We start from the raw sequence: 14,260 nt of genomic DNA on the forward strand, positions 1-14,260 counted from the left end.
GACTGCAAAGAACATCATCTGTGGTCATCTGACCAAAGGACAGTATGGCCGTGTGAGTGCTCTGGAAACGTCAAAGCTAGTCTGGGACTGGCTGTCCAAGGTCAATGAAGGCGTCTCTACACAGAGAGACCAGAGGATCAGTGTTCTTCGCAGTCTCTTCAATCGCTTCAAGAGAAACGACAATGAAAATGTCCAGCTCACGTTTGATCGCCTCACCGACATCACAAATGAGCTTCAAGCTCTCGGCGCCACTGAGATCACCAAGCATGAAATTGTCAAGACACTGCTGAGATCACTTGACACCTCTTTTAACACCCTTGCCCTCATGATACAAGAACATCCTGACTTCAAGACACTCGATCCGTCTGATATACTTGAGAGGCTCAATACACATGAGTTCCAGCTTCCTGAGAAAAGAGATATTTATGGCCCCAACTATGGCCGAACACGTGCTTTGAAGGCAAAAGTTGTTTCCTCATCTGAAGAAGAAGAATTTGACTGCGGTTCTGACGATCCTGAAGACATTGGAAAGGAACTTGCCATGCTTGTGAAGAAGTTCCAGAGGTTCACCAAGAAGAAGGGCTTCAGAAAGTCTTCACGATCCATCTCAAGAAATGATGAAGCTTCCACTCATGACAACAAGAAGAGAACCTGCCACAAATGCAAGAAACCTGGTCACTACATATCTGAGTGTCCACAGTGGGACAATGAGAAGAACAAGAAGAAGAGCAAGGAATATGATTCTGATGACAAGAAGAAGAAGAAATCCTCAAAATCTTCTTCAAAGTCTTCATCATACAAGAAAAGCTCATCTGGCAAGGCTCGTGCCTTTGTTGGCAAGGAAATGGATTCAGAGGAGGAGTCTGCTTCGGAGGAGGCGGAGGTGGAGTCTGGTGAGGAGTCTGACCCTGGCGTTGCAAGTCTGGCTCTAGCCACAGCCTATGTCGCCAAGTCCATCCTCAACACTGAAGACAATGACGTCCACACCAACGCTGAAGCTAATGACAAAGACGATTCTTCTCCCACCTACTGCTTCATGGCATGTGGTGCCAAGGTAAAATCTCGCGATGCTTACTTTCAAACTTCAAGTGAAGATGACTCTGATTGTGAATCCAAACCCAGCTACAAAACACTTGCTAAAATTGCAACTAAACAACAAAGGGCTATGGAACATACTCAAAAACTGTTAGACAAAAGCGATGACCTGTTGGACGCGGAAATGACACGTTCACAATCCTTAGTAGAAGACATAAAAAATCTTCATGCTAAGTACCAAGAACTTGAAAATCTTCATGATACGCTCTCAACCACATATGAAAAGCTCTCCTATGATTATCTTCAAAGGAAGCAAGAGCTTGAGAAATTGAAAGAGACTCATGATGATCTTCAAGCAGAGAATGAGTCACTTCGCGCTCAACAGATCAGTCCCACTCAGGATGAATTCGAACCACCATATTTAAAATGCATTGAGCGTGATAACGCTACATCTGTTGCTGAATGTTCCACTGCTACTGCTGTTTCATTGTCTTCAACTACTGATGTGGTTACTAACCCCTCTGCGGAGGATACCACTAGTATTGCTGATGAAAATGCTAGGTTGAAGACATTGCTTGAAACAGGGATGTACAAAAATTTGAAGGGACATCAGACTCTCTGCGATGTCCTCAAAAAGCAGATTCTGAACCGAAACCCTAGGAAAGAGGGTGTTGGGTTCGAGAGGAAAATGAATGCTGATGGTTCCTACTGGAAGCCTGAGCAGTATCCCAAAACCACATGGGTTGCTGCAAAGGAACCTTCAATGGATCCATCCACTTTATCTGGATTTACCTGTGCTAATCCTATTATTATTGATGAATCCTTTGATGCTAACTATAAACTGTTCAAAAATCAGAATGGTGAAGTGTTTGCCAGGTATATTGGTACTAACTGCAGGAATGGACCTCCTATGAAGAAGATCAGGGTACCCAAAAGCTGCCTTGAGAATCTTCCAGTGAATGTCATCATGACACCACCAATGAAGAAGACAAACCCCAGACCAAAGGCATCATATGGTCCAACGGCTACTTGCGAACACAGGACTCACTTGAGTCACCCTAACGCCAATGTTTTGCAGGGAAATCATACTCAGACTCATGAATATGAGCGTGTGTCTTCAAATCGATATGTTCATAGAACTAAGAACTTATCTGCTTACTCACATGAGTATCATTCATCTCCTGCAAGGCTATTTGCTAGGGCTTTAAAGCCGAAATTCTCAGATGCTACACTTAGACTCATTGCTTCTAAGCCACCCCTGAAAATGTGGGTGGTGAAGAAGAACTAACTCTCTTTTGCAGAATGTGGTCTCCAGCCAGCAATCAATGGCGTCCGATATAATTGCTGGGGACCTAAAACATAAAGGGACGCATGATAAAATGACTTACTATGAATTCCACATATGAATCTCTTATCTGTCATACTGTGTGCTAATCTTGATCTAAATTGTGATAATCCATGTGTGTGTAAAATTCTTATGCTTCACAACATACCTTGTGAAGCCTATCCTCCTAACTGCACTGTAGGGCATGTCACCAAAAGCTTCAGAATGGATTATTGATAGTGGATGCACTAATCATATGACTGGTGATCAAAGTCTTCTCATGGACTCAACCTTACGTCCATCCGACAAGAGTAAAATCACATTTGCTGACACTGGTAAAGGCAGAGTATTGGGTCTAGGTAGAGTTGCAATCTCAAGGGATCAACACATGGATAAAGTGATGCCTATTGAATTCCTTGGATTCAACTTAATGTCTGTCTCAATGCTTTGTGACTTAAACATGATTGTGATATTTGGAAAATATCGTTGCCTTGTACTAATGGAATCTGACAAATCTCTAGTCTTTGAAGGGTATAGGAAAGGTGATCTATACATGGTAGATTTCTCAGCAGGTCCAAAACTTGCCGTATGTCTTCTTGCTAAAGCTTCAGAATGCTGGCTCTGGCATCGAAGGCTGGGGCATGCTGGCATGAGGAACTTGCATACTCTCGTCAAAAAGAAGCATGTCATAGGCATCGAAGGTGTCAAGTTCAAGAAAGATCATCTATGTGGTGCCTGCGAAGCTGGAAAGATGACAAGGGCCAAGCATCCCTCGAAGACAATCATGACAACATCTCAACCCTTCGAGTTGCTTCACATGGACTTATTTGGACCTACCCACTACTCCACCCTCACAACAACGGCGTGTCTCTATGGCATCGTCATTGTTGATGACTACTCAAGATACACATGGGTGCACATAATTCTCTAGAAGACTGAAGTACAAGATGTCTTCAGACGATTCGCCAATCGAGCAATGAACAACTATGGTGTCAAGATCAAGCATATGAGAAGTGATAACGGCACTGAATTCAAGAACACCGGGCTTGATCTTTATCTGGATACAATGGGAATCACTCATGAATTTTCTGCTCCATACACACCTCAGCAAAATGGCATTGTAGAGCGCAAGAACAGAACCCTCATCGAGATGGCTCGAACAATGCTTGACGAGTACAAGACACCAAGAAAGTTCTGGCCTGAAGCCATTGATACAGCTTGTCACATCATCAACCATGTCTACATCCATAAGCTTCTGGGCAAAACATCCTATGAGCTCCTCACTGGCAAGAAGCCAAATGTCAGCTACTTCAGAGTCTTTGGTGCAAGATGTTGGATCAAGGATCCCCATCACAAGTCAAAATTTGAACCCAAAGCTCACGAAGGCTTCATGCTTGGCTATGGAAAGGATTCACACTCTTACAGAGTCTTCAACCTCTTCCACTACAAAATTGTTGAAACAGTGGATGTGCGATTTGATGAAACCAATGGTTCACAAAGAGAAATTCTGCCAAGTACACTTGATGAAGCTCCTTCCTGTGAATCTATCAAGTTGATGGGAACTGGTGAGATCATGCCCTCTGAAGCACAGCCTGAAGAGGAACTTATCATCTCTGCACCAAATCAACCTGAAGACAATGCTCAGACCGAAGACAATTCTCCCAATGATGACAATGATCAGCCAGAGCAGAATCTTCGTCCTGTTCATCCTCGTGTTGCAAATGAAGTTCAAATAGAGAAGATTATTGACAGCATCAATGCACCTGGTCCGCTCACTCGCTCAAGAGCAACACAGCTAGCAAATTTCTGTGGGCATTTTTCATTTGTGTCAATATCAGAACCCAAGAAAGTTGCTGAAGCTTTTATGGAACCTGAATGGATTCAAGCCATGCAAGAAGAACTTTCAACAGTTCAAGCTGAATAATGTTTGGGAACTTGTCAAGCGACCTGACCCTCGCAAGCATAACATTATTGGAACAAAGTGGATATATCGAAACAAGCAAGATGAGCATGGTCAAGTCGTCAGAAACAAAGCTCGTCTTGTGGCTCAAGGATATACTCAAGTTGAAGGAATTGACTTCGATGAAACATTTGCTCATGTTGCTAGGCTTGAAGCTATTCGCATACTGCTAGCCTATGCTAATCATCACAACATCTTTCTATATCAAATGGATGTAAAGAGTGCATTTCTAAATGGCAAGATTGAAGAAGAAGTATATGTTGCACAACCACCTGGCTTTGAAGATCCAAAACATCCTGATATGGTGTACAAACTGAACAAAGCACTGTATGGCCTCAAACAAGCTCCTCGTGCCTGGTATGATACAATCAAAGACTTCCTGAAGAGCAAAGGCTTCAAACCTGGATCTCTCGATCCCACACTCTTCACGAAGACATATGATGGTGAACTGTTTGTGTGCCAAATATATGTAGATGACATAATCTTCGGCTGCACCAACCAGAAGTACAGTGATGAGTTTGGGTACATGATGCAAGAGCAATATCAAATGTCCATGATGGGAGAGCTGAAGTTCTTCCTTGGTCTTCAAATTCGTCAGCAACGAAATGGCATCTTCATATCTCAAGAAAAATACCTCAAAGATTGTCTGAAGAAGTTTGGAATGGAAGACTGCAAAGGCTACACGACGCCAATGCCAGCCAAGCACCATCTTGGTCCCGACGACAATGGTAAAGAGTTCGATCAAAAGGTATACCACTCCATGATTGGTTCTTTGATTTATTTATGTGCATCTAGGCCAGATATTATGCTTAGTGTTTGCATGTGTGCTCGATTCCAAGCGGCACCAAAGGAATCGCATCACTTAGCTGTGAAGCGAATTCTTCGATATTTGGCTTACACCCCAACACTAGGATTATGGTATCCAAAGGGCTCAAGGTTTGATCTGGTTGGATTCTCGGATGCTGATTATGCTGGTGACAAAGTGGATCGCAAGTCTACATCAGGCACATGCCATTTTCTCGGTCGATCACTTGTCTGTTGGTCTTCAAAGAAGCAGAACTGTGTGTCACTCTCAACTGCTGAATCTGAATACATTGCTGCTGGATCTTGTTGTGCTCAGCTTCTGTGGATGAAGCAAACTCTCAAGGACTATGGCATCGATCTGAAGCAAGTCCCTCTCTTCTGCGACAACAAAAGTGCCATCAAGATTGCCAACAATCCAGTCCAGCATTCAAAGACAAAGCACATTGAAATACGTCATCACTTTCTCAGAGATCATGTTATGAAGAAAGATATAGATATCATGCACGTCAACACTGAAGAGAAACTGGCAGATATCTTCACAAAGCCCTTGGACGAGAAAAGGTTTTGCAAGTTACGGTGTGAGCTAAATATCTTGGAATCCTCGAATGTCCTGTGATCAGGCACACATCCTAACACTTATGCATGTTGATGACTTAGATGTGCAACACACAAAGTAATGTATATCTTCAATCAATGAAGATTTACACTCTGAGTGTGAATACATTAACATGGAATTTGACTTCGGAGCGCCACGATAATTGTGCGCCGTGTCTGGGTCTAATACTTCCTATACGGTGGGTAACGCCACCACCAAATTCCTCTGTTTGAAGTGTTTCACTCATGGCGTTATTTTGCAAAGATTTCGCATTTGGTTTGTCTTCAGTTTCAATTTATCTTCGTGATTTTTCTGCGCTATAGTGATTTGATTGCATATATATATACTAGCGTTCTGTCCTCTACAGCATTCACTTATAGCTATGTCTTCACTATTGAATCTTTTGAACTAAGTGAATGTGATCGGACTCTAATCTCTTTATGCTTACTATCTGAAACTCTATCTGTCCAAATCATATGCATTCTAATGAAACTGTCGAATGTCTTCTCTGCATCCTTGTCAGCAGAAGACACAGAGAAAAACATTAAGTTCTATTTAAATGATTCATCTTTATTGTCTATATCCGGAGAAGCCGGCACAACTCTCCGACATGCCTGGCGGGCGTGGGAACGTGGGACAACTCTATGTATGCTGCATGCTTGCCACGTGTCCCACGGATGTGAACAGACAAGGGCACCTGAGTAATTGCATTGTGCCGCACAACTACTTATAAATACGTGTCCCCTGCGGTAAAGAAATCTTTCTTCCACCTCTCCACCTCCGTCAAAACCCTAGCGCCACCGCTAGCTCGGGACGACGTCAGCGACGAAGCGCTTAGCTACTGCAACTTCTCCGACACCGTCCTCACGCCAGCCACGGACATCTTTCTCTCCGCCGTCGCCGTAGGTGTCCTCCGTTGCCAAGTTAGGGCATGGTGGGCTGAACTGCTCGGTCTCTCATTCTTCCCATCTAGCAGTTCTTCGTGCGGTAATTATAACTCTATTTTTACGACCTTTTTGATCTTCATAGATTCATCCTACTTACCGAAAGTGGTTTCTGCCTACTAAATGTTAGATCTATTCTATCTGCATCTCATAATGCCTAGTCTATTCACTTAGATTTCCTATCTAGTTTGATTCCTCACTTGTACTTATTCACGGATTGGTACAAATCTGGAACCAACTCACCACATATAAGTGAATGTCTTCGCATCATGAGGTCAATGTCTTCAAACTGATTTATCTTCAAAATCTTCTGAGAATGCATATGACCTCTTCCCCTTCCCTCGCATCTCTAATGCTGTCACAGGTACATGTCCGTGGGAGAATCCCTTGGTTCTCATAGTCTGCATTCGTTTGCAGAATACTTACAGCATCATATCAATTCTCCTGAAGCCAGTTCCTGCTTGACCAGCAAGCGTAAATCTCTGAAGCCTCTGAACGTATTGAAGCCATTCAGCTTGAAGTTCATGGCTGCAGAAAAATCAGCAAGGAAGGGTGGCAGACAGCGCAGAGGAGGAACATCCAAAGATCTGCCTGATGACCTAGCAGAACTGTACAAGACAGACCCTGAAGAGACTTATCATCAGCGCAAGACACGAATCCAATGGATTCGACGCTATTGGGCTGAAGAATGGTTCAAGTACAAGTTCGTCACCAAGGAATATGCAGAGAAAAATGCTATCAAGAGTCCTTGGGGCGATATTCTCTATCGAGGCCTTCAACCCAAGAACAGAGCCGAAGCCATTGAGCAAGAATTCTATCCTTGCATGGTCCGTGGACCACAGCCTGAAGAAGCCGACCCATCATCATTACTCTGGTGTCGCAACGACAATCTCTTCAAGCGCAACTTCTAGTTTGTTGTGGCTTCAGCAAAGGAAAACAAGAAGTCATGGGGGTTGGACTTCAATCCTGGTCCCTCTGCTCCCCGTGAGGATGGCACTCGTGAAGCTGAAGAAAATAGAATTGGCCCCTTTGCAAACCTTGATGGCCTCATCTCCTACATCTTGGTACAAGGTGCCAAAGTGGATCATTCTGACAATGAGGCTGATTCTGATGAAGCCCCAGCTCCTCCTTCGAAGCCACAGAAGCAAAAGAAGCTAAAGGCTTCTAAACCCGTACCACCAAAAGCTTCTCGTGTGAAGTCATTGGCCACTGCACCTCCTGAAGCCAGTGTGCAGTTTGAAGATCAATCCCGTATCTCCAAGAGGACGGAGAAGAAAAAGCAACTTGTCAGGCGTGCTGATCAAGCTCTGACTCCTGCTGCTATTCTGCGTGAAGAACCCATTGATCTATCAAGTGATGAAGATCTTGCGGATGATGCTCTTGAGCAGCTGATAAAGAGCAAGGAAGAAGCAGAAATCTTCAACAACTTGCCTCTCTTTGATCTGGCCATCATCCACAACTTCATTGATGAATGGTTCAACACACCCAATGTTAGCTTTGAAGATTTACAGCTTCCAATTGGCCTCAGCGTCTCTTTCAATGGCGCCATTGCTTCTGAGCTGGCTCTCGCTCAGAGAATCATTGAGCTCAAGCACAAGATTGATTATGAGAAGGCTCAATTCAAGAAGCATGTGGCCAAGCTAAGTGTTCAAGACGTCAGAAACTTTAAGGTCATGCTGCATGAGCTTAAAGAAGCTTTTCAGAAGAAGCGCCAAGAAGCTCAAGGCTCTCGTGAGCGCATAAAGAGTTTGGATGATAAGTGTGTGCTTGCCTACAATGAGGCTGAGAAAGCAAGTCACTTGGCTGTCCTGGCATTGACCCCAGAATGGCTGCAAAGAAAAAGAAGAAGTTTCCTGTTGATCAGCCTGCGCCTTAAAGCCAAGAAGCTCCACGTATTATCTTCCCAATTAGCATGACTGGCTCGAAGCCAAAGGTCACCACAACCGCTTCAGAATAGAAGAAGACGAGGGCTGCAGAGGCAGAAGCCAGAAAGAGGAAGAATACCGAAGCCTCTGATGCCACTCCCTCCAAGAAGAAGCGCAAGACCAAGAAGAATCGGGCTGCTCCCACAGAGCCCCTTTTTGTTGAACCCCTCTCAGTGATTCATCCTGCATCTGCATCCCAAGAACTTCGCATGACTGTGCATGAGCTTGCTTCCACAGAGGCTCCTGAAGCTGAAGATATTCCAACAGCTGAACCCACCGCTGCTGAAGACATTGGTCATCATGACAATGTTGAAGACGATGAAGTTCTTCCTCAGATCGAATACAATGTGGTATCATCGCCTGTTTGTACGAACAGCGAACTCATCAGCATTGGTCGTCCTCTGACGCCAATTGCACAGGATGATTCATGGGCTGATCGCCCACAAGAACAAGACTCCCCCAGTACTCCCCTACAACGAACAACAAGCTACCCCCAACGTGCAAGAAGAGGATGAAGACTTTCAGGCTCAGCCAACTCCATCTCCTAAAGTGAAGCCAGCTCTTCGCAGGCTTCGCAGAGGACAAAGGCCTTAAGTCCCTCTGTCGAGCGTTCTAGAAGGAGAAGTGCAATGTTCACCTGTTGCACGACAAGTACTTTCTGAACCTGCTCCAACTGTGAATGTCTCCGAGTCTGAAGCACATGCTGCTGAAGATAATCCGGCTGCATCAGCCGATGAAGAGCGTCAAGAAGAACGTGTCTCTACTCCCCTCATTCAAGAAGAAGCAGTTCATGATCTGAACGTGTCTGTGTCTGACCCTCCAGCTCCTCAAGTGGAGGCTGAAAATGTTGAGGCTGCCACCACCAACGTCAATACAGCCAGTGACGTAGTCATGGCTGATGCTAATATGGAGCCTACACTAACTGTGCCTGAAGCAAATGTGGCTACTGAACCTGAAGTCAATGAGGATGCTGCACCTGAAGTCAATGAGGATGCTGCACCCGAAGCCAATGAGGATGCTGCACCTGAAGCCAACGTGACAACTGCTCCCGAAGCACCTGTCGTGCAGCCTGCCTCCGATGTTGCCTCTGCTCCTGTTCCGCCTCCAAGGCCTCACACAATTGAGCAAGCATATAGTCATGGTCAGCTCACTACTGTCCGATGGCCCGTTCTGGTGCCTCCACCCTCTGCCTCAGGACCGCAATTTGACTATCATATTGAGCATAGGCCTCAAGTGCAGAAGCCAAAGCCCAGGTTGCCAAGGTTTCCAGGTACTGCCAACTCCCCCGGGTCCTTCAATGCTAATGGCTTCAAAAGCCACAATACCTTTTTTGACAGTGCCAAGAACCCCTACTCCAAGCCAAGAATATCATCAAATAGGTTTTGGAGCTATCAACAGAGAAGCTATTACTCATGCCTATTATATGATCAAGGGCGCATTTTCCCTCATATGCGCCTTGACACTAAAGCCATTACTGGACTCCCCTGCTTAGAAGAAGCACTTGACTGCTTTTGTGATGCTGGGCTGCTCAGTTTTGTCACAGATAAAGAACACTGGAATGAAGAACTATTGCTTCAATTCTATGCTACACTTCACATTCGAGGCTACAACAAAGATACAAAGACTTGGGTTCTCGAGTGGATGACCGGAAACGTTCATCATGAAGCCAAAGCTATGGATATCATCGAGCTTACAGGCCTGTCCACTCCCGGAGAACTCTATGAACCTGGCTGTCAACATCATCGCAATGCCCTGGAAAGCATCTTTCATAGGCCTGAACCCAATATGAGTCAGATGCTGAGCATGATGAAGCCTTTTCCCCGTGATGCTGAATATCCAACAGAGTTCTTTGTTGAAGACCTTGAGTATCTGCCACGCACCATATATCACATCATCAGGCGGACTCTATGGCCTATCAAAGGACATTCATCAGCGGCAAAGCTTGAAGGAGCTATGAAGACTTTGGTCTTCTACATTTACAATGGCATCAGCTTCAATGCACAAGATTTCTTCATCAGACAACTGGCTGCCTCTGGCTCTGATCTCTTTGGTCTGAAGTTTTATGCTCCATGGGTCATGCGCCTCATAAAGCGACACTCTATTGTCAACTATCAACCTTCTGCTCGCAATCATGTGATTTTTCTACCTGAGGTTGATATGTCAGTTGAAGCTATATATCCTGACCCTGCCAAGAAGCCTCTTTGTCTTCAGAATGCCGAGCACCAAAGCTTCACTCAACCCATTGAAGGTGTTCAAGCAGCAACACGAATCTATCCATTTGCTGGTAACACTCGTCTGCCTCACAGAGCGCCCACAGAAGCCACTGAAAGCACCATTGCCCAAAGGCCTCGCAAGCGCTCTCGCGTTCTCAATGATCGAGAACTTCTTGTGGCCCTTCATCAGAAACAGGATAAACATCACTTTTGGCTCAAGAGACAGATGCAAAGCATCTTGGTGGATGTCAATCGCATTCGCAACCTTGCCACCAAGAATGCCTTTGTTGCTCATGAAACTTGCCGGAGATCATGGAAAAGTTTGACCCTGCTTAGTGCTGAAGCAGATCTTCAAGACGATGGCTTCAATGAAAGATTTCAGTTTGACTCCACTCCTCCACGGAATGCTGTCTTATGAAGAACTCCATCTCTTGAAGACTCTGAATATTCCTCCTCCGCGGCAACAGTTAATGCCAGAGTGATCGATGATGAAGATGATGCTACTTCACCACCTCCAACTACTGCGCGCATCGACACTGCACCAAGTTCCTCTGCACCGCCACCCAACGACAACAACCCTGCTGCTTCACCTACTCATCAAGAAGACGAGTAGATGCTCTATGTCTTCAAACCTTTTTGGTCATTACTGACAAAAGGGGGAGAAGCGTATGAGCTGATAGTCTTCAAGCGGGTTCATATGGGCGGTTGCATTATATTTTGCTGCGTGCTTACAACTCTTGCATTTTGATACATTTGGTTCTTTGAGTTGTAACACCTAAACTTGATGGTCGTCTGCTACTTCTGCTACGTGTTTGCTTTACTCTGATGCGATGATAACTTCCGCACTTAGATCATCCTGCAGACGTCCATTTTTCATTATGCATGTCATTCTACTTGTTATATCATTTCATGCATGATGAATTATCTTCATAAGTTGAAGTGGATCTCCATAAGTACAACCTGCCATGTGCATTTGCAATCCAAAAGCAAATTATTAATATGCACATCTTCAGGGGGAGCCCTTGCTACTTATGAAGACAATTCCTATCCTTACAATTTCACATACTTTATCCCCGTTGAAAACTTCAACCAGTTTGTCATCAATCACCAAAAAGGGGGAGATTGTAAGTGCATCTAGTGCCACCCCTAGTTGGTTTTGGAGTATTGACGACAAAGTTGGTTGAGGGACTAATGCGTTTGTGAGAATTGCAGGATAACGCAGGTAGTGTCCCTCATTGATTCGGTTTACCTACCGGAGATGACCCCTAAAAATGTATGAAGACATTGAAGACAATGGTGGTATGAGAAGATATTCATATTGAAGACTATGACATGAGAAGACATTACGTGAAGACAATGGAGCGCGAAGACTGTGTGGTTTCGTCGTTTCCTTTCTTCTTTGTTGAGTCATAGGAACCACCGTACTGTTAAGTGGGGTCCAAGTGAACTAAGTCAGAGTGACTGAAGTGATGCTCAACCCAAATCCTATGTCTTCGAGCGAAGACAATGAGAGCAAATCTTATCCAGAGTTGGATGAGTCAGCTTTGCTTGTAGCCCAAGTAAAGTTGCCGTGTGTGTTTGAAATCTGACCGTTGGAACACGTGTCAGTTCCTTAGTGACCCAGGGTCATTTTGGACAAATCAGGTCGGGTTGCCTGGTGGCTATAAATAGCCCACCCCCTACACCATAAATTGGTGGCTGCTCAGAGTTTGTATACGGCTTTTGTCGTTTGAGAGCAACCCACCTCGAAGCATTTGAGAGAGAGAAATCCTTGCGAGGACAAAGCCCAAACACCCAGAGCCAAAGAGTGTTAGGCATCACTGAAGTCTTTCTGTCTGTGTGACCTGAAGACTTATTACACTTGAGGACTGTGTATCCTCCAGCCGGTTAGGCGTCGCGTTCTGAGCATCCAAGAGTCATTGTGGATTGCCGAGTGAACGAAGTCTGTGAAGGTTTGGAAGTCTCCCTTGAAGACTTACCAGAGTGATTGGGCGAGGACTAAGTGACCTTAGCTCAAGGGGAATAAGGTGAAGACACGGTCTTCTGAGTTAAATCTCAGCCTCCCTAACCAGACGTACAGTTGTCACAGCAACTGGAACTGGTCCAACAAATCATGTGTCCTCAACAAGCAACTGGTTCTATCTCTTCCCTCCTTTACTTTGAGTTTGTCTTCGTGAAGTCATTGCTTATTGTTTTATTCGATTGACTTCATTGCTTGACTACTATTGTTGATTGGCTTCATACTATCTTCCATCCTGATCCTACTACCTAGCTGCTATTAATCTTCAAACGTTAATGCTATTGCATACTTGATTATGGCTTGCTTGTTGTAGTTTATCTTCCGCTGCATATCAATTAGGTTGTTTCTATCGTTTGTCTTCGAAACTTCCATGTTTTGAAGACTTTCCTAAAAATCGCCTATTCACCCCCCCCTCTAGTCGATAACTAGCACTTTCAGTTGTCAACGCTGAAGAATATTTGAAGATGCGGGATAAAAAGAGGAAGGTGGAGAATGAGCTTAGATTATTTAAATCAGACTTTGCTAAAATGGTGTTGGCGAAGGAGGAGGCACTTCCCAGCTGGCCAGTGCAAAACAGGTTCTTACTGAACTGAAAGCAGAGGTGGGTAAGGCGAGCCTGGATGATCTCGATTAGGGAAATGAATATATTGTTCTAATATTGTTCTTATGAAGTTGAACTATCTATATGTTGTACTCTGTTGTTTTCCGGTAGCTATCGTAATGTGATGTTAAAATATATCTATGTGCCTGATATGAAATTGGCAAACAGATGTTCGATATGAAATGTGAATTTGTGTAATACTAGAATTATTAATTGTAAATTAATAAACCTGCTAAATGGGTCATGGAACTTTGCAAACGGTTCTAGAAGTAAAAGCGCTTGTGATGTATAGCCCAATGCCACATAGTTTTCTTCATCAAATCGTGTGTGATGTAGTTGATAAAAGCAAACGGTTAATCAAGGCAGAGCGGTGTGATAGTTACACATATCACACACGAGCCTATACATAAATCTGTGTGGGATGTACATACAAACGGAAATGTTTTCCCTGGATTGATTGTGTGGGATGTACATACGAACAGAAACGTTTTCCTTGGATTGACTATGTGGGAAGTACATACGAACAGAAATGTTTTCCCTGGATTGACTGTGTGAGATGTACATAAGAACGGAAACGTACTCCTTGGATTGACTGTTTGTGATATACATACAAACAGAAATGTTTTTTTTTGGGAGTCACCGTGTGGGATGTACATACGAACAGAAACAATTGGGTTTTGATGCCTCACCCGATCGCACACGAGTTCATTTTGCCGCAGCCTGTGTGCCAGGAGGAGGGCCTATCCCCGACGGTTTCTGGGTCATGTATGAAGGACCCCCCTATCGCCCACGCTCACTTGACGATGGTTCCAAATGCTGTCGCGGAAAGGGGGTAAAAG

The sequence above is a fragment of the Triticum aestivum genome, chromosome 1B, assembly GCF_018294505.1.
Source record: "Triticum aestivum cultivar Chinese Spring chromosome 1B, IWGSC CS RefSeq v2.1, whole genome shotgun sequence".
NCBI lineage: Eukaryota > Viridiplantae > Streptophyta > Magnoliopsida > Poales > Poaceae > Triticum > Triticum aestivum.